We start from the raw sequence: 24,329 nt of genomic DNA, 5'->3' as shown, positions 1-24,329 counted from the left end.
TTACTTTTCTGAGCCTGTCAAGTCTTCTTTTGACCCATTTTGCCAAAGGAAAGGAAGTTGCCTAATAATTATGCACACCTGATATAGGTGTTGATGTCATTAGACCACACCCCTTCTCATTACAGAGATGCACATCACCTAATATGCTTAATTGGTAGTAGGCTTTCGAGCCTATACAGCTTGGAGTAAGGACAACATGCATAAAGAGGATGATGTGGTCAAAATACTCAAATACTCTGCACTCCCTGTATATATATATATATATGCATTTTTATTGGTGCAGTGATATATACACTTACCAATTAGTCAGGGGATTACTACAAACTAATTTGTATTATGTATGCATCTGTGTAATAATACTATATCCACTACAGCCCCTATACCCCCAATACAGCACCTATCCCCTTACTACAGCCCCTAAACCCTCTACCTCACTACAGCCCCTATACCACCAATACAGCCTCTATCCCCTCACTACAGCCCCTATATCCCCAATACAACCCCTATACCCCATCTACAGCTATCACTATCAGGCAGCCTGTAGATGCTGGAATCTGAGTGATTCCAGGAATCAGTTAGATTCCACTATGTACTGTCTGCCTGGGCATGATAGGAGTGTGATTGCTAATAGCAATCACACTCCTATCAATCTCAGACAGCCTGTACATGCTGGGATGTGTGACATCCCAGCATGTACAGAGCTGTTACTAAGTGCCACTGCTTAGAGGCATTTAGTAACAGCTATAAATAGCTGCCCAATGCTTCTGATGTCTGTAACAACCAGTCACAGCCATCAGAAGCCCTGAGTGACAGCTGATCCCAGTGCCTTCTGGAATCCGCTGTCACTGGACAATTACAGGTTTTAATAGTAATAGCCACAGATCAGGTAGTGAGAATGACTACATGCCATAAGCACTACCTTATCTGAATAGCAAGCCAATGTAAAAATACATTGGCTTGCTAGGTCCCCTACTCTCTGTCACATGACATTACAAAAAAAAGTATTGGTATCAGCAAGTACCTAAAAAAAAAAAAGGATTGACACTTATACTCGGTCATTAAAAAATTGTATTGGTGCATCCCTAGTTCATAGGTAACTGTCTATCTAACTAAGGGTGAATATGGACACTTGAAATTGCAATATGGATTGCTTTGGGATATATTTAATAACCAGACTATGTAATCATTGAGAGATCCTCCTCTCAGAGGTTTATTTTGTGCTGTGTACTAAATAACACTTGGTAAAACGCACACTTGGTTTGCATGGCCTATGTGCTCACAATTTGCACTTCATGCTAATGGTCAATGCGTTTGCAGCTTGTATACAGCACGTATGGTGGATGTGTTTAGTTTAATCAGGGTATGCACTTTATTTTCACATGATAAATGTATATTGCTGAGAATTATGCACCAGATTGTGGTAACTGTATTTGTAGCTTGATGCATTTTATTTGCACAAGATGTATATTGGATAGATGTTTTAGTTTGGATTGGAGGCCATAGTCTTGTTCTATTAATGATTGCGGGATTATATTTTTAGGTATTAGATGTATTATGGCATTATGTAAGACTGCTCTAGTTTACAATAAGTTAAATCTTCTATTTTATTGTATATTTATCAATCACTACTGCATTTCTGATCGGAGGCAATCTACGTTTCATTGGCTTGAATCTAAATCTAAGGTTGGCTGTTTGTGTGTCTGAGTGTGTGTTTTTGAGTGTGCCTGAATGGGTGTCCCTGAGTGTGTATTTGTCTGAGTGTTTCTTTGATTGTGCCTGTATGTGTCTCTGAATGTGCCTGTCTAAATGTGTGTATTTGAGTGTGCTTGTCTGTGTGTATGTATGAATGTGTCTATTTGTGTGCCTGAGTGTGTCTAATTTTCATTTTGAAGTAGGAAGTGGCTGGCTGTGTAAAATTAGTACATGGTACTTAGTATTAGTTACACACACACATCAACAAACACTCAGGGTCTGTCTGTTCATTGGTCTTCATTAGTGATATATTTAATATAGGGGATTATTTACAGAGGTCTGGTGTTTGCTGAAATTGCTTTAAACTATAAAGAAAAGCTTTTGAGAGTTTTCCTCTCTTTCTCAGGTCTGAAGCAATACATGAGGAAGAAAGGAAATCTTTTGACAGCTTGTCTTTTAAGTATTAGGCTAGTACAATAAAAGATATCATTGCATACCGCATTACTCTGGTATTTTGGAATCCTATTTTACACACATATATCTATATATATATATATATATATATATAGAGAGAGAAGCAAGTAAAATGTGTTCACTCAGTACACTGGGTAAACACAAGTGATACTCTATAGTTGGCGCTAGTCAGTATTGTGTAGGGTATAGTGGCAGCTATATAAGACAAATACTGGTTGAGATGTAAGGTCCCAGTCAGTAAGTGAAAAATGTGTATACAAGGATAGATACAGCGCCTATATATCCTTTAAAATATGGGTGGTATATGGGGATATGAGTGAGAGCTAAGGATAATTAGTTAAGAAATAATAACAATTAAAAGAATATAAAAAAATATTAAAATAAATGATGCTAGAAAAATGATGAATAGATTATGAAACAGTGTTCATATGAGTCTTTAGACAATATACAGTCCGTGGTTAATCTTCACATGAAGTTGATATCAGTAAATAGATGGTATATAATACCCTTACCAGATATTACCTCAATCTAATGAGGTAAGTATGCCGCACTGGGGGTATATACAGATGGTAGAATCTTCTCCTTGTATCCAGATGTGGTGCCTCTTGGGTTTTCGTTAGCCTCCTGGAGTATGCAGGGATGTGTTTCTGGTTGTAGATAGATCCCTTGTACTTCCTTTGTGTTGGTAGTTAGCCTCTTGGAGTACCTTTTCTGTCTTGGTATAAACCTGGATTATCTTGGCTAGCAGTCAGACCATCAAGCATGTAGTTGCTGCCTTTCCCAGAGTCCAGTATGGACTCTGGGAAAGGCAGCAACTACATGCTTGATGGTCTGACTGCTAGCCAAGATAATCCAGGTTTATACCAAGACAGAAAAGGTACTCCAAGAGGCTAACTACCAACACAAAGGAAGTACAAGGGATCTATCTACAACCAGAAACACATCCCTGCATACTCCAGGAGGCTAACGAAAACCCAAGAGGCACCACATCTGGATACAAGGAGAAGATTCTACCATCTGTATATACCCCCAGTGCGGCATACTTACCTCATTAGATTGAGGTAATATCTGGTAAGGGTATTATATACCATCTATTTACTGATATCAACTTCATGTGAAGATTAACCACGGACTGTATATTGTCTAAAAACTCATATGAACACTGTTTCATAATCTATTCATCATTTTTCTAGCATCATTTATTTTAATATTTTTTTATATTCTTTTAATTGTTATTATTTCTTAACTAATTATCCTTAGCTCTCACTCATATCCCCATATACCACCCATATTTTAAAGGATATATAGGCGCTGTATCTATCCTTGTATACACATATATATATATATATATATATATATATATATTTTTTTTCAGTGGTATGATTTAGTGGTGAAAATGATTAGTGCCCCCCAGTTTTGACTGTGGTATCTTATGTGCCCCCCCTATATATTGTTCCTAGAGTCGCCACTGGCAAGAACATCTTCGTAATATAAAAAATGCGGCCAAAGATCTAAAAAAAAGTTAACAGTCAGCTTATCATTTCTATAAGTACCATAAATCTAAAGTTGATGGTTTACAATGTTGTAGATTACAAAAAATCAGCTTGGGAATAAGAAGAGGAGATATAGAGAAAATATTGCTGCAGAATGAAAGCAGATGGATCCAGCCCTGTGGACTAATCGAACACAATAACTATTTCTCCTATCTCTAAGTAATCAGAAAGTATATGAATATAACCACACAGAAACTCAATGGTGTACATTAGAAATATTAGAAACATGATACCCAATAAATACAAATAGATGACAACAACATAAACATAAAGTGATTGTATTCAAATCCTAAATTCTAATAATGCTTAGAATACAAATCCATTATATCGGAAATAAAGAAGACTGAAATGAAGTAAATAAGTAAGAATGTATCACTAGAGATGACAAGGATTCAAAAACACACTACCTGATAATGCCCTTAACCTGATACTCTTCTACATAGAAAAATCAGACATAGTCTTTCTTTATTTTAAAAAGTAGTATAATCTACTTACAAACAGTATAAGACCTGTATACAAATAATGACAAGCACAGGGAGAGTCAGGTTAAAAGAAACTTGTTAACACTATATTATAGTATATTTGGGCACAATATATATATATAAGACGCAATAGTGAGTCAGTTTGAAGATGGAATGCTTATAATAGATGCACTACGTGCACTGCACAATTATCCTAAAGATATTGTTACACAGTACATTACATACCATATTAAGAGTATTTGCACTAATAGGGGTCCAATACCCCCATACTGCCTATTATTGTATGAATAAGGATAAGAATTGAAATCATGATCGCAATATTTACGGTAATACCCGGTATGGAACACAATTATTTTTTTTTTTTTATAAATTATTTTTTATTGAGGTTCTTAGTCATACATAGTAGAAAAAAGACAATGCATATAAAATATCAAAATGTAGTTACACAAGTATGACCAGGAATGTAAAGAAGCATAATTTAACAGTTTCAGTCAGAACCTGAAATTTTATATGAAACCTCAGATTTATATAGTGGTCTATTTCCCATTGTACTTGGCCATCTGTCCAGGGTCATAGATGTAGAGAGTATGAGTAGTTATAGTATTATCTAGAGTAAGGAAAGAGGGGATATATATGACGAAATAGAAGCAAAGTCAGATATGTTGATGTACACACTAGATGAGATGTGGGTTAAACAAAGACTCATGGCCTATCCTGTAATAATTAAAAATTTTATATTTTGTAAAAAACTAGGGGTAATTTCTTAATATCGCTTAGGAAGCATATTCTTTGAAATAGGAGAATATATTTGCACTAGACCCTTGGCACTTTTCCAACATTCTATAGCAACAACCTTCCAGGAATAGGTAATGTTTAGTAAAGACATTCTGTGTCTATATCAGAAAGCATCATCACCTAGAAGAGAGTTATAATCAATTGCTTCTGTAATGGAACTTTTTGTGGATTTAGTGGGGATTTCCCATAGGATGCATTTTCCTGTGTTTACTAAGTAAACCAAAGGCCAAAGTGGGGGAACTAATGTTATCAGATATATTATACATATTAATTTCAGGTATATTTTAATATCCATGATATACATCTGCTCATGTGCTGCATGACATAAGGAAGATATAGTGATTATAGATTCTAAGGACCTTATATTCTAGTTGGGTATTAGAGTTGGGTTATATATATTGAAGAGAGGTAGTTGGCTAAAATGTATTTTTTTTTTACATCTGAAAGTGTTTTATGTGATTAGGAGTAAGTATAGCTTACGTTAAATTGGAGACTATGCATGTAAGTAACCATACACTAGCCTGAATCTGGAAGAGAGCAAGAGGTACTTACGTATAAACAATAGAGGTATTGACAAACACAGAGAGTAACTCTAGTAAGAATATAGGGTATATAGGGTGATAGTTCTAGAGCTGCACAATCTACAGGTACAAATCCTTCTACTATAAGAGCCCAGGCCCCAAAGAATAGAAACTGTGTTTGGTGACCAGTAGTTTCGTTTAGTGCAGTAAATATTTTTAAATATTTCAGAACAAATAACATGCATGATCAGAATAAGGGTATGTTATAGGGTCCTAATAGTAATTTTAGTAAGTCTCAAAGATCATCAGTATTCTAATCTAACTACTCTGTCCCAGCCGTAGACAAAGCAACAGAACTGCTGTGGAGGTTGATCTCAAGACATGTAATACTCATGATACAGAATCCCATTCTCCTATAACAACACTGATTAAGATCTATGAATATCTTCAGGTCTAGACTAGTAGGTAAACACATTTGTACATGAAATGCATGAAAGGTATGGTACCTAATCTTGTGCTGCATATAATTTATTAGCTCAAAAGACTAAATCTATGACTATCACATTTAGGTTACTCCAGAATAGGGTGAGTTTAACATCGGGCTAGTTATAAAGCCTTCATATTTGCAAGGGAAACAATTAAAGTGTATAGTGAAAACTGGCAACGTTAGAAAATTAACTAAAAACAACAACAGTCTCATAGAAAATTAGAGTTCTGAGACATCTAACATTGCTGTCCTCATTAAGAGTCCCTGGAGAACATGAGACTTTCCAAAATAAACTGTATAGGTTACTATGTGAAGGCATTTATATAGGTACTTTCAGGTGAGGTAGAGTAGCCTACCCCACTCCCGTGCTCCAGAGCGGCTGACCCAGCAAATAGTTAGAGGGCTGCATGACTGTCCTCTGGTTATATCCCCAAGCCTCTAGGGAGATCACCACCTCTAATGGGGCTAATATGTCAAGTCTTACCGCACCTGGTGAAGATGCCAGGGTCCCTTCTTCAAGATGTAGCCAAGCTGATGAGTGACCAACCACTATCAAAGAGCTACACAAACCTATTCCACCACTGTATACACTCCAGTTGCCAGATGAGGTGTCGCCCAGGGTATATGAAAAGCGATGCTGTATGACACTCTGTGGGTGAGGCACCAACACCGTCTTGGTGTCATCCTTGAAATCAAGTAGATGTGCCTTCATAGATGCGGAGAGCCGGTCAGATCTGTAGTGTCTCACTTCGGGCCATTTCCTGTCACCGCTCGGCCGGCGCCCCTTTGTATAGAGAGGTGGGTTGTCGGCTGTACCGATGTAGGTGTCCGTAGTCTCGTCAAGGAGAATTCCTGGCTCATTATGCATTTCTTGATCCTGTACAGTATGGGTGTGTAGGACTCGATTAGGCATTATCTTGTTTAGGGTATTGGTAATCTCTGCCTCCAAAAGTTGAAAGGAAGTCTCAATGAGACTAAATATTGCCGCTTCCCAGTTGTCTATGGCCGCCATTTTCACATTTAAAAGATTTGGATCTGTTCCTAGTACCATGCCCTGAGCTTCTCCTTTTACTTAGCTCCGTTATCTGGAGGTTGTGAGCGGCAGTATAAGCAGCGTAAGCCATGGATCTTTTTATAATTGTCTCCAATTCATCTGCGACTGTAGTCCATAACCACGTGGCCTTTATAATGTGCTAGGTTCACAGTTATGGTTACCAGCACAACTTATGGAAAGTACTTATAGGGGTCCTCAACAAATCAGCTGAATTATATATTTGGGTATGAATAAACCCCTAATATCTTTATTAAATGCCGGAGCTCTTGTACTGTGCATCTGGCCGCTTCGCTAGTTGGCTCCGCCCACCCCATTTATTTTTAATCACAGAACTCACCATTAAAAATAGTTAGGATTTGTTAGAAGTTACACTCTGTATGTACACATTCATCACACAAATTTCAAGATACTTAAAATATAAGTACATCATCTTTCAACATAATAAAATGTAAACAAAGTTAGTATTAACATAATGACCATTATTAAAATAAGTCCATGTAGAATTTATATTGATCTTATAAATAACGAGAATATAAGTCTTCATAAATAAGCATTCATGCAAATAAAAGGATAAGCAATTGCAACAATGTAGTAAAAATATATCCAATAAGGGGTCATGTAGCAAGAATGGGTAATGACATCCAGACTGTGAGTGGCTAAAGTGAGATTCATTTGGATTGGTCAATAGAGCATAGTAGGCAGAGTCAGCTGTCCCATAAAGAGTCATGGGAAATGTCGCGCTCTCACCCTTTGAGAAAGCCAGTCAGTGGCGAAACATGTCAGGGGACAGGAGGGAATCTGTGTAGATTTTAATGTGCAATGAGCTGCTGGTAAATCTGCTTAACACAAACCAACATTGATAATAATATTCTGTGTACTGTGAATGTATGCGTGTGCCCACTGTTAACTTATAACTAGGTGTGTTGGAATGTGTAGCATTTTATATCTATTATTAGCTAACGTACTGCCTATTGACATCTGCTAAGGAAAGCTAAGTTAACCTACTCTTTCTCTTCTGTTTCCAGGCATGTGAATTGTGTCCCTATATTCATCTGCTGCCAAAATCTCTGTTTTCTGTGTTAATTGTACTCAAAGTCTCTCTTTTGGTATGTGAATTGTGTCCCTGCATTCATCTGCTGCCAAAATCTCTGTTTTCTGTGTTAGTTGTACTCAAAGTCTCTCTTTTTTTTCTATGTGAATTGTGTCCCTGCAATCATCTGCTGCCACAATCTCTGTTTTCTGTGTTAATTGTACTCAAAGTCTCTCTTTTGGTATGTGAATTGTGTCCCTGCATTCATCTGCTGCCAAAATCTCTGTTTTCTGTATTAATACTACTCAAAATCTCTCTTTTGGTATGTGAATTGTGTCCCTGCATTTATCTGCTGCCAAAATCTCTGTTTTCTGTGCTAATTGTACTCAAAGTCTCTCTTTTGGTATGTGAATTGTGTCCCTGCCTGCATTCATCTGCTGCCAAAATCTGTAATAAGTTATATATTTATTCTGCTGATATCGTGACTTTATCTATGTAATGTTCAAACCTTGTCAATAATAATTCCTCAATTTTTAATTTCACTAATGGTATAAACCCAGCTTCCCCCAAATTCTATTGTCTGTTATTTTTACTTATCTCACCCTGAATCAAACTTTCCCAATTGGCCTTTTGACTGTCTTTGATCATGTCATTACCTAATTTATTGCAATCAGCTGAATGCTGTGGCCTATAAATTTAACGCTGCTATGGGGATAGCAATTCAGGTTAGATAGCAGTAGTGTAACATCATATGTTCACATCTCTTAATTGAACATTTATAAGTGAGACATTAACAATTGGGCAAACGAATTACACAAGAATTGAACAAGGAGTGGACAAGGGATACGGCAAGTTGTTGTAACACTGTGTTTAATTCACTGTTTGCTTAGTTTGTTATAATGCTCAATTTCTTCACATTCCTTGTTGGTATCTTTTGTCTCTATAACAAACTACTTTATTCTATTACTCCTTCCCCATCACCACCTTCACTGTTCATCAGCCCATCTCTCTTAACCTCACCTTACTTTTGTATTCATGAACTTCACACATTCCTAAAGACTCTCTCTCCCCCTTGCACTTAGGCCCGAAAATAGTCTCATTACTGCAAATCTGCATCTCACCTCATGTTACTCTCCCTCTTGCTCATACTAGCTGCTGGCGACATCTCCCCTAATCCTGGTCCCCCACAACTTCCTAGCTTTGCACATCCATGCGTGCCTTTCAATAGACTTCAAAAACAATTCTCTGATAACCTTAATCTCATTTCTCTTGCATCTAAAACCACCACCCCTTCACTTGTGCACTCTGGAACTCTCACTCTGTTTGCAACAAGCTTACTTCTATCCATGATCTCTTTATCTCCCACTCTCTTAACCTTCTGGCTCTTACAGAAACTTAGCTCTCTGCTTCAGACACAGGGGGGTAGTTATCAACGTGTCAACTTTCCTGCCTTCGCCGGCCCAATACGCCCGCCTAAGCTCGCCTACCATCGCCGCCGCGGACCTGAAAAAATTCGCCTAAGTTATCAATAAATCTGTCAAAAAGTCGCGCACCAAGTACGGGGCGATGAGCAGCTGACTGTGAGAGTTATCACTCATCCGATCTCGCTGCTCTTTGGCTTTTTGACAGCTTTATTGCTAGCCTGTCACTAAGCACCCACACTAAACTACACTGTTCTACCCCCTATACCGGCACCCCCGGAGCCCCCCGCAACTCAATAAAGTTACTAACCCCTAAACCGCCGCTCCTAGACCCCGCCGCAACTCTTATAAATGTATTAACCCCTAAACTGCCGCTCACGGACACCGCCGCAACCTATATTATACCTAGTAACCCCTATCCTGCCACCCCTATACCGTCGCCCTCTATAATAAAGTTATTAACCCCTATACTGCTGATCCCGCACCTCGCCGCAACTAAATAAATATTTTAACCCCTAAACCGCCGCTCCAGGACCCCGCCGCAACCTATATTAAACTTATTAACCCCTAATCTGCCCCCCCTACACCGTTGCCACCTATAATAAATTTATTAACCCCTATCCTGCCCCCCCTACACCGTCGCCACCTATAATACATTTATTAACCCCTATCCTGCCCCCCACTACACAGCCGCCACTGTAATGAAATTATTAACCCCTAAACCTAAGTCTAACACTAACCCTAACACCCCCTAACTTAAATATTAATTAAATAAATCTAAATAATATTTCTATTATGAACTAAATTAATCCTATTTAAAACTAAATACTTACCTATAAAATAAACCCTAATATAGCTACAATATAAATAATAATTATATTGTAGCTATCTTAGGATTTATTTTTATTTTACAGGCAAATTTCAATTTATTTTAACTAGGTACAATAGCTATTAAATAGTTATTAACTATTTAATAGCTTACCTAGCTAAAATAAAGAGAAATTAACCTGTAAAATAAAAACTAACCTAAGTTACAATTACACCTAACACTACACTATACTTTAATACATTATTCCTATTTAAAACTAAATACTTACCTGTAAAATAAACCCTAAGATAGCTACAATGTAATTAATAATTACATTGTAGCTATTTTAGGATTTATATTTATTTTACAGGTAACTTTGTATTTATTTTAGCTAGTTAGAATAGTTATTAAATAGTTATTAACTATTTAATAACTACCTAGCTAAAAGAAATACAAAATTACCTGTAAAATAAATCCTAGCCTAAGTTACAATTAAACCTAACACTACACTATCATTACATTAATTAAATAAATTAACTACAAATAACTACAATTAAATACAATTAAATAAACTAACTAAAGTACAAAAAATAAAAAAAGCTAAGTTACAAAAAATAAAAAAATAAGTTACAAACATTTAAAAAATATTACAATTTTAAGCTACTTACACCTAATCTAAGCCCCCTAATAAAATAACAAAGCCCCCCCCCAAAAAAAAATTCCCTACCCTATTCTAAATTAAAAAAGTTCAAAGCTCTTTTACCTTACCAGCCCTTAAAAAGGCCTTTTGTGGGGCATGCCCCAAAGAATTCAGCTCTTTTGTCTGTAAAAGAAAAATACAACCCCCCAACATTAAAACCCACCACCCACATACCCCTAATCTAACCCAAACCCCCCTTAAAAAAACCTAACACTACCCCCCTGAAGATCATCCTACCTTGAGTTGTCTTCACTCAGCCGAGCAGCGATGGAACTGAAGAGGAGATTCGGAGCGGCAGAAGTTATCCTCCAAGGGGCGCTGAAGAAATCTTCCATCCGATGAAGTGATCCTCCAAGCGGCGCTGAAGAAGTCTTCCATCCGATGAAGTGATCCTCCATGCGGCGCTGAAGAAGTCTTCAATCCGGGCGATGTCATCTTCCAAGATGCAGACCTCCGACATGGAACATCCTGCTGGCCCGACGGACTGCCGACGAATGAAGGCTCCTTTAAGGGACGTCATCCAAGATGGCGTCCCTTCAATTTCCGATTGGCTGATAGGATTCTATCAGCCAATCGGAATTAAGGTAGGAAAAATCTGATTGGCTGATTGAATCAGCCAATCAGATTGAAGTTCAATCCGATTGGCTGATCCAATCAGCCAATCAGATTGAGCTCGCATTCTATTGGCTGTTCCGATCAGCCAATAGAATGCGAGCTCAATCTGATTGGCTGATTCAATCAGCCAATCAGATTTTTCCTACCTTAATTCCGATTGGCTGATAGAATCCTATCAGCCAATCGGAATTGAAGGGACGCCATCTTGGATGACGTCCCTTAAAGGAGCCTTCATTCGTCGGTAGTCCGTCGGGCCAGCAGGATGTTCTGCGTCGGAGGTCTGCAAGATGGATCCTGAAGAAGAATTGAAGACCCCGCTTGGAAGATGACTTCTTCAGCGCCGCTTGGAGGATCACTTCATCGGATGGAAGATTTCTTCAGCGCCCCTTGGAGGATAACTTCTGCCGCTCCGGATCTCCTCTTCGGTTCCATCGCTGCTCGGCTGAGTGAAGACAACTCAAGGTAGGATGATCTTCAGGGGGGTACTGTTAGGTTTTTTTAAGGGGGGTTTGGGTTAGATTCGGGGTATGTGGGTGGTGGGTTTTAATGTTGGGGGGGGTTGTATTTTTCTTTTACAGGCAAAAGAGCTGAATTCTTTGGGGCATGCCCCACAAAAGGCCCTTTTAAGGGCTGGTAAGGTAAAAGAGCTTTGAACTTTTTTAATTTAGAATAGGGTAGGGCATTTTTTTATTTTGGGGGGCTTTGTTATTTTATTAGGGGGCTTAGATTAGGTGTAAGTAGTTTAAAATTGTTGTAATATTTTTTAAATGTTTGTAACTTATTTTTTTTATTTTTTGTAACTTAGCTTTTTTAATTTTTTGTACTTTAGTTAGTTTATGTAATTGTATTTAATTGTAGTGATTTGTAGTTAATTTATTTAATTAATTTAATGATAGTGTAGTGTTAGGTTTAATTGTAACTTAGGTTAGGATTTATTTTACAGGTAATTTTGTATTTCTTTTAGCTAGGTAGTTATTAAATAGTTAATAACTATTTAATAACTATTCTAACTAGCTAAAAGAAATACAAAGTTACCTGTAAAATAAATATAAATCCTAAAATAGCTACAATGTAATTATTAATTATATTGTAGCTATCTTAGGGTTTATTTTACAGGTAAGTATTTAGTTTTAAATAGGAATAATTTATTAAAGTATAGTGTAGTGTTAGGTGTAATTGTAACTTAGGTTAGTTTTTATTTTACAGGTTAATTTCTCTTTATTTTAGCTAGGTAAGCTATTAAATAGTTAATAACTATTTAATAGCTATTGTACCTAGTTAAAATAAATTGAAATTTGCCTGTAAAATAAAAATAAATCCTAAGATAGCTACAATATAATTATTATTTATATTGTAGCTATATTAGGGTTTATTTTAAAGGTAAGTATTTAGTTTTAAATAGGATTAATTTAGTTCATAAGATAAATATTATTTAGATTTATTTAATTAATATTAAAGTTAGGGGGGTGTTAGGGTTAGTGTTAGACTTAGGTTTAGGGGTTAATAATTTTATTACAGTGGCGGCGGTGTAGTGGGGGGCAGGATAGGGGTTAATAAATTTACTACAGTGGCGACGGTGTAGGGGGGGCAGGATAGGGGTTAATTAATTTAATATAGGTTGCGGCGGGGTACGGGAGCGGCGGTTTAGGGGTTAATACATATATTATAGTTGCAGCGGGGTCAGGGAGCGGCGGTTTAGGGGTTAACATGTTTATTATAGCTTGCGGTGGGCTCCGGGAGCGGCGGTTTAGGGGTAAACACTTTTTTTTAGTTGCGGCGGTGTAGGGGGGACAGATTAGTGGTGTTTAGACTCGGGTTACATGTTAGGGTGTTAGGTGCAGACATCTCCCCTAGGAATCAATGGGATGTCTGGCAGCAGCGAACATGAACTTTCGCTATGGTCAGACTCCCATTGATTCCTATGGGATCCGCCGCCTCCAGGGCGGCGGTTTGAAAACCAGGTACGCTGGGCCGGAAAAGTGCCGAGCGTACCTGCTAGTTTTTTGATAACTAGCAAAAGTAGTCAGATTGTGCCGCACTTGTGTGCGGAACATCTGGAGTGACATAAGAATCGATCTGTGTCAGACTGAGTCCGGCGGATCGAAGCTTACATCACAAAATTCTACTTTTGCCGGTATCTAGGGCTTGATAACTGCGGAATTCCAGCGTATTTGAGGTTGACGGCTTGATAACTACCCCCCACAGCATCCACTGCTGCACTGTCACATGTGGGTCTCCACTTCAACCACACTCCTAGGTCTGGCAATAGACAAGGAGGTGGTGTTGGTATTTTACTTTCCCCTCATTGCACCTTTCAACAAATGCAGGCCTTCTCTTCCCTCACTTTTTCTTCATTTGAAGCACACATGATTCATTTATTTTCTCCCCTCTCTATATGTGTTGCAGTTATATACCGCCCCCCCTGACTACCCAACTCAATTTCTAGATCACTTTGCTGCCTGGCTTCCTTATTTCCTTTCCTCAGACACCCCTGCACTCATTCTTGGTGACTTCAACATCACTCTTGACAATCCCACTGCCTCTTCTGCAAAACAACTTCTGCAACTCACTTTCTCTTTTGACCTGTCGCAATGGACTGACTCTCCCACTCACAAAGATGGTCGCTCTGCTCACAATCTCCTCCTCTCTTGTTACTTCCTCACATTCCCGTTAACAGGACTTTTCCAGACTGGCCCCCATCTTGTGGAACTCTCTGCCTTGCTCCACAAAACTCTCCCCTAGTTTAAAAACTCTACTATTCAGGGATACATACAACCAACACCACTAACCTTTCCTAACTCCATTGCTTTCCCATTGAACCCCTTAGAATGTAAGCCTTTGAGCCCAGCTGTTTGCAGATCGCCTTCATAAGAGCCGACTACAACAATGCAACTCTTGGCAGGGCCCTCTACCCATTTGATCCCTATAAATGTTATCCTGTATACAAACTATGTTTATAGCACTGCAGAATCTGTTGGCGCTCTACAAATACCTGTTAATAATAATAAAAATAATAAAAGATGTCCATGTTTGTAAGCAGAGGTGATTAAGCTAGTCTCATGACCAGTATTTCAATGAGAGCAGTTACACAGGGAGCCAGCGAATGCAGCATATAATATTCTAATGATTACATTTATTTCTATATAAACTGCTGATAAAAGGGACAGTCTACTCCAGAATTTTTATTGTTTAAATAGATAGATAATCCCTTTATTACGCATTCCCCAGTTTTTCATAACCAACCCTGTTATAGTAATATACTTTTTACCTCTGTGAATACCTCGTACCTAAACCTCTGCAGACTGCCCGCTTATTTCAGTTCGTTTGACAGACTTGCATTTTAGCCAATCAGTGCTGACTCCTAGGTAACTACCTAGGTTTAGCTTTCAGCAAAGAATGTCATGAGAACAAAGCAAATTTGATGATAAAAGTAAATTGGAAAGTTGTTTAAAATTGCATGACCTATATGAATCATCAAAGTTTAATTTTGACTAGACTGTCCCTTTAATGGTTAGTAGCGGCTGAAAATGAATTATTGGCAACTATGTTAACACAACAATTGTGGGTTAATTAAACACATAAATAAATCGATAAGTAGGCATTTCTCAAGTTTTTTCAACAGGTTTTTACAGGAATTTTTATAGAGCCGCACAAAAGATATGAAGTTGATGGAGTAAAACATGGTGACTATTGCATTAAAGCGACATGAAACCCCATTTATTTATTTCAGGATTCAGACAGAGCAAACTATTTTAAAATAGTTTCCAATTAACTTCTATTAACAAATTTGCTTCGTTCCAATGGGTCTTTGTTGAAGAGAAACCTAGCTGGGCGTCTGGAGAACTATGTGGCAAGAATGTGGTGCTGTCATCTAGTGCCATTCGTGTGATACTGCTGCTATATAGTGCTGCATACACGTGCACACTCCTGAGTTTGCTTCCTGCTTTTCAAAAAGAGAAATCAAGAGAATAAAGAAAATGTGATTATAGAAGTAATCTACAAACAGTCAAACAAAGAATTGTTTACAAGAATGCTGCATCCTCTAAACTCCTTCTTCCACGGGCTCCATGTAAGTCTCAAACTTTAACTTTGCTGCTTATAGCAGAGAAAAAATAGTGTCTCAACTGACAAAACACACTTATTTCACAGGGGGAAGATAAATGTCAAAGAGGTAATTAAAATAAAAAAATAAAACTTTATTTTGGCAAAGATAAAGATTTAACTTTGATAACGCACAGGGATTGCTGCACGAAATGCGTCAGAAGGCATGTTATGGATCATGGTGTCTTATTCTGATTTTAGATAATGCCACAATAAAGTTCTTTTGATTTCTAATTACCTCTTCAACATTTATTTTCACCCAGTGATATAAGTTTAGATTGGCAGTTTCAACTCTATTTTTCCTCTACTATATGCTGCAACATTAAATTGTAAAATTGTTTGAAATGATTATCATGAAAAGAAAAATGTTGGTTTTTATGTTCCTACAAGTATTTATAAGGATCACCTAATTTTTATGCAATTAAACAGTTCATATACGTTTGAGTAATCTTGTAATTAACATTTTGATTTACTTACTTTGGGCTAGATTACTAAATATGAATCTTGCATAAATATTATTTTTTATGTTTTCAGCTACTTGACTGCAAAGGGCTCTCATATATAAGTCCTCATATGTATACATACAGTGGCAAGAAAAAGTATGTGAACCTTTTGGAATTAGTTAGTTTTCTGCATGAATTGGTCATAAAATGTCATCTAATCTTTATCAAAATGACAAGTATAGAAAAACACAAGTACTTAAGCTAACAACACAAAAACAGCTAAAATATTTAATGCATTTATTGAACACATCCCATTAAACATTCACAGTGCTGTGGAAAAAGTAAGTGAAAGCTTGGATTTAAAAGCTAGTTGATCCTCCTTTGGCAGCAATAACCTCAACCAATTGTTTCCAGTAGCTACAAATTAGACCTGCACAATGTTCCAGAGGAATTTTGGACCAGTCTTCCTTACAGAACTGCTTCAGGTCAGCCATATCCTTAGGTTGTCTGGTGTGAACAGCTCTCTTGAGGTTATTCAGCAGCATCTATATAGGATTAAGGTCTTGGCTCTGACTGGGCCACTCAAAAAGGCATATTTCTTTCATGTAATTAGCAAGAGTCCATGAGCTAGTGACGTATGGGATATACATTCCTACCAGGAGGGGCAAAGTTTCCCAAACCTCAAAATGCCTATAAATACACCCCTCACCACACCCACAATTCAGTTTTACAAACTTTGCCTCCCATGGAGGTGGTGAAGTAAGTTTGTGCTAGATTCTACGTTGATATGCGCTTCGCAGCAGGCTGGAGCCCGGTTTTCCTCTCAGAGTGAAGTGAATGTCAGAGGGATGTGAAGAGAGTATTGCCTATTTGAATTCAATGGTCTTCCTCTAGGGGATCTATTTCATAGGTTCTCTGTTATCGGTCGTAGAGATTCATCTCCTACCTCCCTTTTCAATCGACGATATACTCTTATATACCATTACCTCTACTGATTCTCGTTTCAGTACTGGTTTGGCTATCTACTATATGTAGATGAGTGTCTTAGGGTAAGTAAGTCCTATTTTATTATGACACTCTAAGCTATGGTTGGGCACTTTATATGTAAAGTTCTAAATATATGTGTTTAAACTTATATTTGCCATGATTCAGGATAATCAGTATTCCTTATTTCAGACAGTCAGTTTCATTATTTGGGATAATGCATATGAAATATTTTTTTCTTACCTTAAAAGAATTTTTTTCAATTGACTTTTTTTCCCTGTGGGCTGTGAGGCTCGCGGGGGCTGAAAATGCTTCAATTTATTGCGTCATTCTTGGCGCAAAAATGTTGTCATTTCCGGCGCTCTAATTGACGCCGGAAGTTTGTGCATGGTTGCGTCATTTTTGACGTTCAGACGTTTTTTGTGGCAAAATTGTGGGCGTCGTTTTTTTCGGCGTCACAGGATGTGGCGTCATACTTGGCGGCAAAAAAATATGGGCGTTGTACTTGGCGCCAATAATGTGGGCGTCATTCTTGGCGCCAAAAAATGTGGCGTCATTCTTGTCTCCACCTTTTTTTCACATTATTTCAGTCTCATTTTTCATTGCTTCTGGTTGCTAGAGGCTTGTTCATTTGGCATTTTTTCCCATTCCTGAAACGGTCATTTAAGGAATTTGATAATTTTGCTTTATATGTTGTTTTTTCTATTACATATTGCAAGATGTCTCAACATGACCCTGGATCAGAATCTACTTCTGGAAAGACGCTGCCTGATGCTGGTTCTACCAAAGTTAAGTGCATCTGTTGTAAACTTTTGGTAACTGTTCCTCCGGCTGTTGTTTGTGATAACTGTCATGATAAACTTTCTAATGCAGATTGTGTTTCCATTAGTAATAATCCATTACCTGTTGTTGTTCCTTCAACATCTAATGTTCAGGATGTCCCTGTTAATGTAAAAGAATTTGTTTCTAAATCTATTAGGAAGGCTCTGTCTGTTATTCCTCCTTCCAGTAAGCGTAAAAGGTCTTTTAAAACTTCTCATATTTCAGATGAATTTTTTAGTGACCGTCATCATTCTGACTTATCTTTTTCTGAAGAGGATCTGTCTGGTTCAGAAGATTCTGCCTCAGATATTGACACTGATAAATCTTCATATTTATTTAAGATGGAGTTTATTCGTTCTTTACTTAAAGAAGTGTTAATTGCATTAGATATGGAGGAGTCTAGTCCTCTTGATACTAAATCTACTAAGCGTTTAAATTCGTTTTTTAAACCTCATGTAGCTATTCCTGAAGTTTTTCCAGTTCCTGATGCTATTTCAGAAGTAATTTCTAGGGAATGGAATAGTCTGGGTACCTCATTTACTCCTTCTAAAAGGTTTAAAAAATTGTACCCTGTGCCATCTGATAGATTAGAGTTTTGGGATAAAATCCCTAAAGTTGATGGGGCTATTTCTACTCTTGCTAAACGTACTACTATTCCTACGGCAGATAGTACTTCCTTTAAGGATCCTTTAGACAGGAAGCTTGAATCCTTTCTAAGGAGAGCTTATTTATGTTCAGGTAATCTTCTTAGACCTGCTATTTCTTTGGCTGATGTTGCTGCAGCTTCAACTTTCTGGTTGGAGGCTTTAGCGCAACAAGTCTCAGACCATAATGCTTATAGCATTGTTAAACTTCTTCAACATGCTAATAACTTTATTTGTGATGCCATTTTTGATATCATTAGAATTGATGTCAGGTATATGTCTTTAGCTATTTTAGCTAGAAGAGCTTTATGGCTTAAATCTTGGAATGCAGATATGACTTCTAAGTCAACTTTGCTTTCTCTTTCTTTCCAAGGTAATACATTATTTGGTTCACAGTTGGATTCTATTATTTCAACTGTTACTGGGGGGGAAAAGAACCTTTTTGCCTCAGGACAAAAAATCTAAAGGTAAATACAGGGCTGCTAATCGTTTTCGTTCCTTTCGTCAGAATAAAGAACAGAAGCCTGACCCTTCCCCTAAAGGAACGGTTTCTGTTTGGAAACCTTCTCCAGTCTGGAATAAATCCAAGCCTTTTAGAAAGTCAAAACCAGCTCCCAAATCCGCATGAAGGTGCGGCCCTCATTCCAGCACAGCTGGTAGGGGGCAGGTTACGATTTTTCAAAGATTTTTGGATCAATTCGATTCACAGTCTTTGGATTCAGAACATTGTTTCTCAAGGATACAGAATAGGTTTCAAGATAAGACCCCTGTGAGAAGATTTTTTCGCATTCCAGTAAACCCAGTGAAGGCTCAGGCATTTCTGAAATGTGTTTCAGATCTAGAGTTGGCTGGGGTAATTGTGCCAGTTCCAGTTCTGGAACGGGGTCTGGGGTTTTACTCAAATCTATTCATTGTACCAAAGAAGGAGAATTCCTTCAGACCAGTTCTGGATCTAAAAATTTTGAATTGTTATGTAAGAATACCAACATTCAAAATGGTGACTATAAGGACTATTCTGCCTTTTGTTCAGCAAGGGCATTATATGTCCACAATAGATTTACAGGATGCATATCTTCATATTCCAATTCATCCAGATCACTATCAGTTTCTGAGATTCTCTTTTCTAGACAAGCATTACCAGTTTGTTGCCCTTCCGTTTGGCCTAGCAACAGCTCCAAGGATCTTTTCAAAGGTTCTCGGTGCCCTTCTCTCTGTAATCAGAAAACAGGGTATTGCGGTATTTCCTTATTTGGACGATATCTTGGTACTTGCTCAGTCTTTACATTCTGCAGAATCTCATATGAATCAACTTGTGTTGTTTCTTCAAAAACATGGTTGGAGGATTAATTTACCAAAGAGTTCTTTGATTCCTCAGACAAAGGTAACATTTTTGGGCTTTCAAATAGATTCAGTGTCCATGACTTTGTCTCTAACAGAAAAGAGACGTCTGAAGTTGGTTTTAGCTTGTGAAAACCTTCAGTCTCAATCATTCTCTTTGGTAGTTTTTTGCATGGAAATTCTAGGTCTCATGACTGCTGCATCGGATGCGATCCCCTTTGCTCGTTTTCACATGAGACCTCTTCAGCTGTGTGTGCTGAACCAATGGTGCAGGGATTATACAAGGATATCACAAATAATATCCTTAAATCCCAATGTTCTATCTTCTCTGACTTGGTGGTTGGATCACCATCGTTTAATTCAAGGGGCCTCTTTTGTTCGTCCAACCTGGACTGTGATCTCAACAGATGCGAGTCTTTCAGGTTGGGGAGCTGTATGGGGATCTCTGACAGCGCAGGGGGTTTGGGAATCTCAGGAGGCGAGATTACCAATCAACATTTTGGAACTCCGTGCGATTTTCAGAGCTCTCCAGTTCTGGCCTCTTCTGAAGAGAGAATCGTTTATTTGTTTTCAGACGGACAATGTCATAACCGTGGCGTATGTCAATCATCAAGGTGGGACTCACAGTCCTCAAGCTATGAAAGAAGTATCTCGGATACTTGTATGGGCGGAATCCAGCTCCTGTCTAATTTCTGCGGTTCACATCCCAGGTGTAGACAATTGGGAAGCGGATTATCTCAGTCGCCAGACGTTACATCCGGGCGAATGGTCTCTTCACCCAGAGGTATTTCTTCAGATTGTTCAGATCTGGGGACTTCCAGAAATAGATCTGATGGCCTCTCATCTAAACAAGAAACTTCCCAGGTATCTGTCCAGATCCAGGGATCCTCAGGCAGAATCAGTGGACGCGTTGTCGCTTCCTTGGAATTATCATCCTGCCTATATCTTTCCGCCTCTAGTTCTTCTTCCAAGAGTGATTTCCAAAATTCTAATGGAACGTTCATTTGTTCTGCTGGTGGCTCCAGCATGGCCTCACAGGTTTTGGTATGCGGATCTCATTCGGATGGCCAGTTGCCAAACTTGGACACTTCCGTTAAGACCAGACCTTCTATCTCAAGGCCCATTTTTCCATCAGGATCTCAAATCATTAAATTTGAAGGTATGGAAATTGAACGCTTGATTCTTAGTCATAGGGGTTTCTCTGACTCAGTAATTAATACTATGTTACAGGTTCGTAAATCTGTGTCTAGGAAGATTTATTATCGAGTCTGGAAGACTTATATTTCTTGGTGTTCTTCTCATAAATTCTCCTGGCATTCTTTTAGAATTCCTAGAATTTTACAGTTTCTTCAGGATGGTTTGGATAAGGGTTTATCTGCAAGTTCTTTGAAAGGACAAATCTCTGCTCTTTCTGTTCTTTTTCACAGAAAGATTGCTAATCTTCCTGATATTTATTGTTTTGCACAGGCTTTGGTTCGTATCAAACCTGTCATTAAGTCAATCTCTCCTCCTTGGAGTCTTAATTTGGTTCTGAGGGCTTTACAGGCTCCTCCGTTTGAACCTATGCATTCTCTGGATATTAAATTACTTTCTTGGAAAGTTTTGTTCCTTTTGTCCATCTCTTCTGCTAGAAGAGTTTCTGAGTTATCTGCTCTTTCTTGTGAATCTCCTTTTCTGATTTTTCATCAGGATAAGGCGATGTTGCAGACTTCATTTCAATTTTTACCTAAGGTTGTGAATTCTAACAACATTAGTAGAGAAATTGTTGTCCCTTCATTGTGCCCTGATCCTAAGAATTCAAAGGAGAGATCTTTACATTCTTTGGATGTAGTAAGAGCTTTGAAATATTATGTTGAAGCTACTAAAGATTTTAGAAAGACTTCTAGTCTATTTGTTATCTTTTCTGGTTCCAGGAAAGGTCAGAAAACTTCTGCCATTTCTTTGGCGTCTTGGTTAAAGTCTTTGATTCATCATGCTTATGTGGAGTCGGGTAAGTCCCCGCCTCAAAGGATTACGGCTCATTCTACTAGGTCAGTTTCTACTTCCTGGGCTTTTAGGAATGAAGCTTTCGTTGATCAGATTTTCAAAGCAGCAACTTGGTCTTCTTTGCATACTTTTACTAAATTCTACCATTTTGATGTTTTCTCTTCTTCTGAAGCAGTTTTTGGTAGAAAAGTACTTCAGGCAGCTGTTTCAGTTTGATTCTTCTGCTTATGATTTCAGTTTTTTTCATTATTTAGATTAAAACTTTTGATTTGGGTTGTGGATTATTTTTTCAGCGGAATTGGCTGTCTTTATTTTATCCCTCCCTCTCTAGTGACTCTTGCGTGGAAGTTCCACATCTTGGGTATCTGCTATCCCATACGTCACTAGCTCATGGACTCTTGCTAATTACATGAAAGAAAACATAATTTATGTAAGATCTTACCTGATAAATTAATTTCTTTCATATTAGCAAGAGTCCATGAGACCCACCCTTTTTGTGGTGGTTATGATTTTTTTGTATAAAGCACAATTATTCCAATTCCTTATTTTTGATGCTTTCGCTCCTTTTTTATCACCCCACTTCTTGGCTATTCGTTAAACTGAATTGTGGGTGTGGTGAGCGGTGTATTTATAGGCATTTTGAGGTTTGGGAAACTTTGCCCCTCCTGGTAGGAATGTATATCCCATACGTCACTAGCTCATGGACTCTTGCTAATATGAAAGAAAAGAATTTATCAGGTAAGTTCTTACATAAATTATGTTTTTCTTTTTTTAAAGCCATTTGTAGTGGATTTAGGATGATTGTCCTGCTGCTTCACCCAACTTCTATTGAGCTTCAAGGTTGTCTATGATTAAGCACCTGTAGGGGACGGGAAATGCATCAGATACATACCTTGCTTTTTTCTACCACGTCTGCCTAGCATCGTGTATGCAGCTTTTAAGTATGTAAAATAAAGCTTCATGTTTTTATTTTTCTATTTGCACCTTGAGTTGCTATTTTCAAGATTGATCCCTTGTACAGTAGCAACTCCCCGCCTGATTCAGCTCACTGGATGTGCGTATGCTCAGTGTCTCAGCGTGTGTCATCCTAGAGCCGTGGCCAGTGTTCTATTGAGCTTCAGTTGGATAAGCCTAATATTATCCTGTTGTAAATTAATTTTTCTCTTGATGATGTGTTCCAGGCCCCAGAAGTAGCAATGCAGCCTTAAATCATGGTGCTCCCTACACTGTACTTAACTGTTGGGATAATGTTTTCATGTTGGTATGTGGTGCACTTTTTACTCTGTGCTGTGTGATCTTCCCAAACAACTCAACCTTAGTTTCATCAGTCCACAAAACAGTTTCCCAATAGTGTTGTGAAGTGTCAAGATGGTCTTTGGCAAACTTTAGGTGTGCAGTAATGTTTGTTTGGGAAAGCAGCAGCTTTATTTGTGGTGTCCTGCCATGGATATCATGCCTGTTCAAAGTTTTCCATAGTAGACTCATGAACAGAGATGTTAACAAGCCCCAATTATTTCTTCAAGTTTTCAGCTGTCTTTCTAGGGTTCTTTTTTTTTTACCTTATTGAGAATTGTAAGGTGTGCCCATTGAGTCATCTTGGCTGAATGGACAGGTAAATATCTAAGCTCTTTGAGATAACTTTGTAACCCTTTCCAGCTTTATGCAATGAAACAATTCTTGAACACAGGTCTTCTGAGAGCTCTGTTTTGCTAAGGCATGGTTCACATCAATAAATGCATTTTGTAAATAGCAAACTCAAAATGTTTAAGTGCTTTTTATAAGTCAAAGTAGCTGTAACCCACACCTCCAATATAATTTCATTAACAGGGCACCAGGTTTGCCGATGTCCAAATCGAATTAGCTTTTGTTGAAGCCATTAGCCTAGGATTTTACATACATTTTCCAACATATACTGTGAATATTTGAATGATATTTTCATTATGTACAAGAACAATACAATAATTGTTCTTGCAACTCTTGTCTGTGACGTGGGGCAAATACAATTTTAAACAACTCTCCAATTTAGTTATATTATCTAATTCTCTTTCTTTGTTGAAGAAGCAGCAATGCACTACTTGGAGCTATCTGAACACATTGGGGAGCCAACAACCTAAGGCATATGTGTGCAGTCACCAATCGGAAGAAAGGATACCAAAAGAACAAAACAAATTAGATAATAGAAGTAAATTGGAGAGTTGTTTAAAATCACAAGCTTTATCGGAATCATGAAAGAAACAAATTGGGTTTTAAGTGCCTTTAATGAATTTTGCAATGTTGCAGAGTTTTTCAGTAAGACATTAGATTCACCAGCTATTAAATTAAGGCCATAAATTTGAGCATTGAATAAAGCTGCATAAATATCCAATGTTTGCATTTGAA

This window comes from Bombina bombina, chromosome 6 (assembly GCF_027579735.1).
Source record: "Bombina bombina isolate aBomBom1 chromosome 6, aBomBom1.pri, whole genome shotgun sequence".
NCBI lineage: Eukaryota > Metazoa > Chordata > Amphibia > Anura > Bombinatoridae > Bombina > Bombina bombina.
This window is presented reverse-complemented; position numbering follows the sequence as displayed.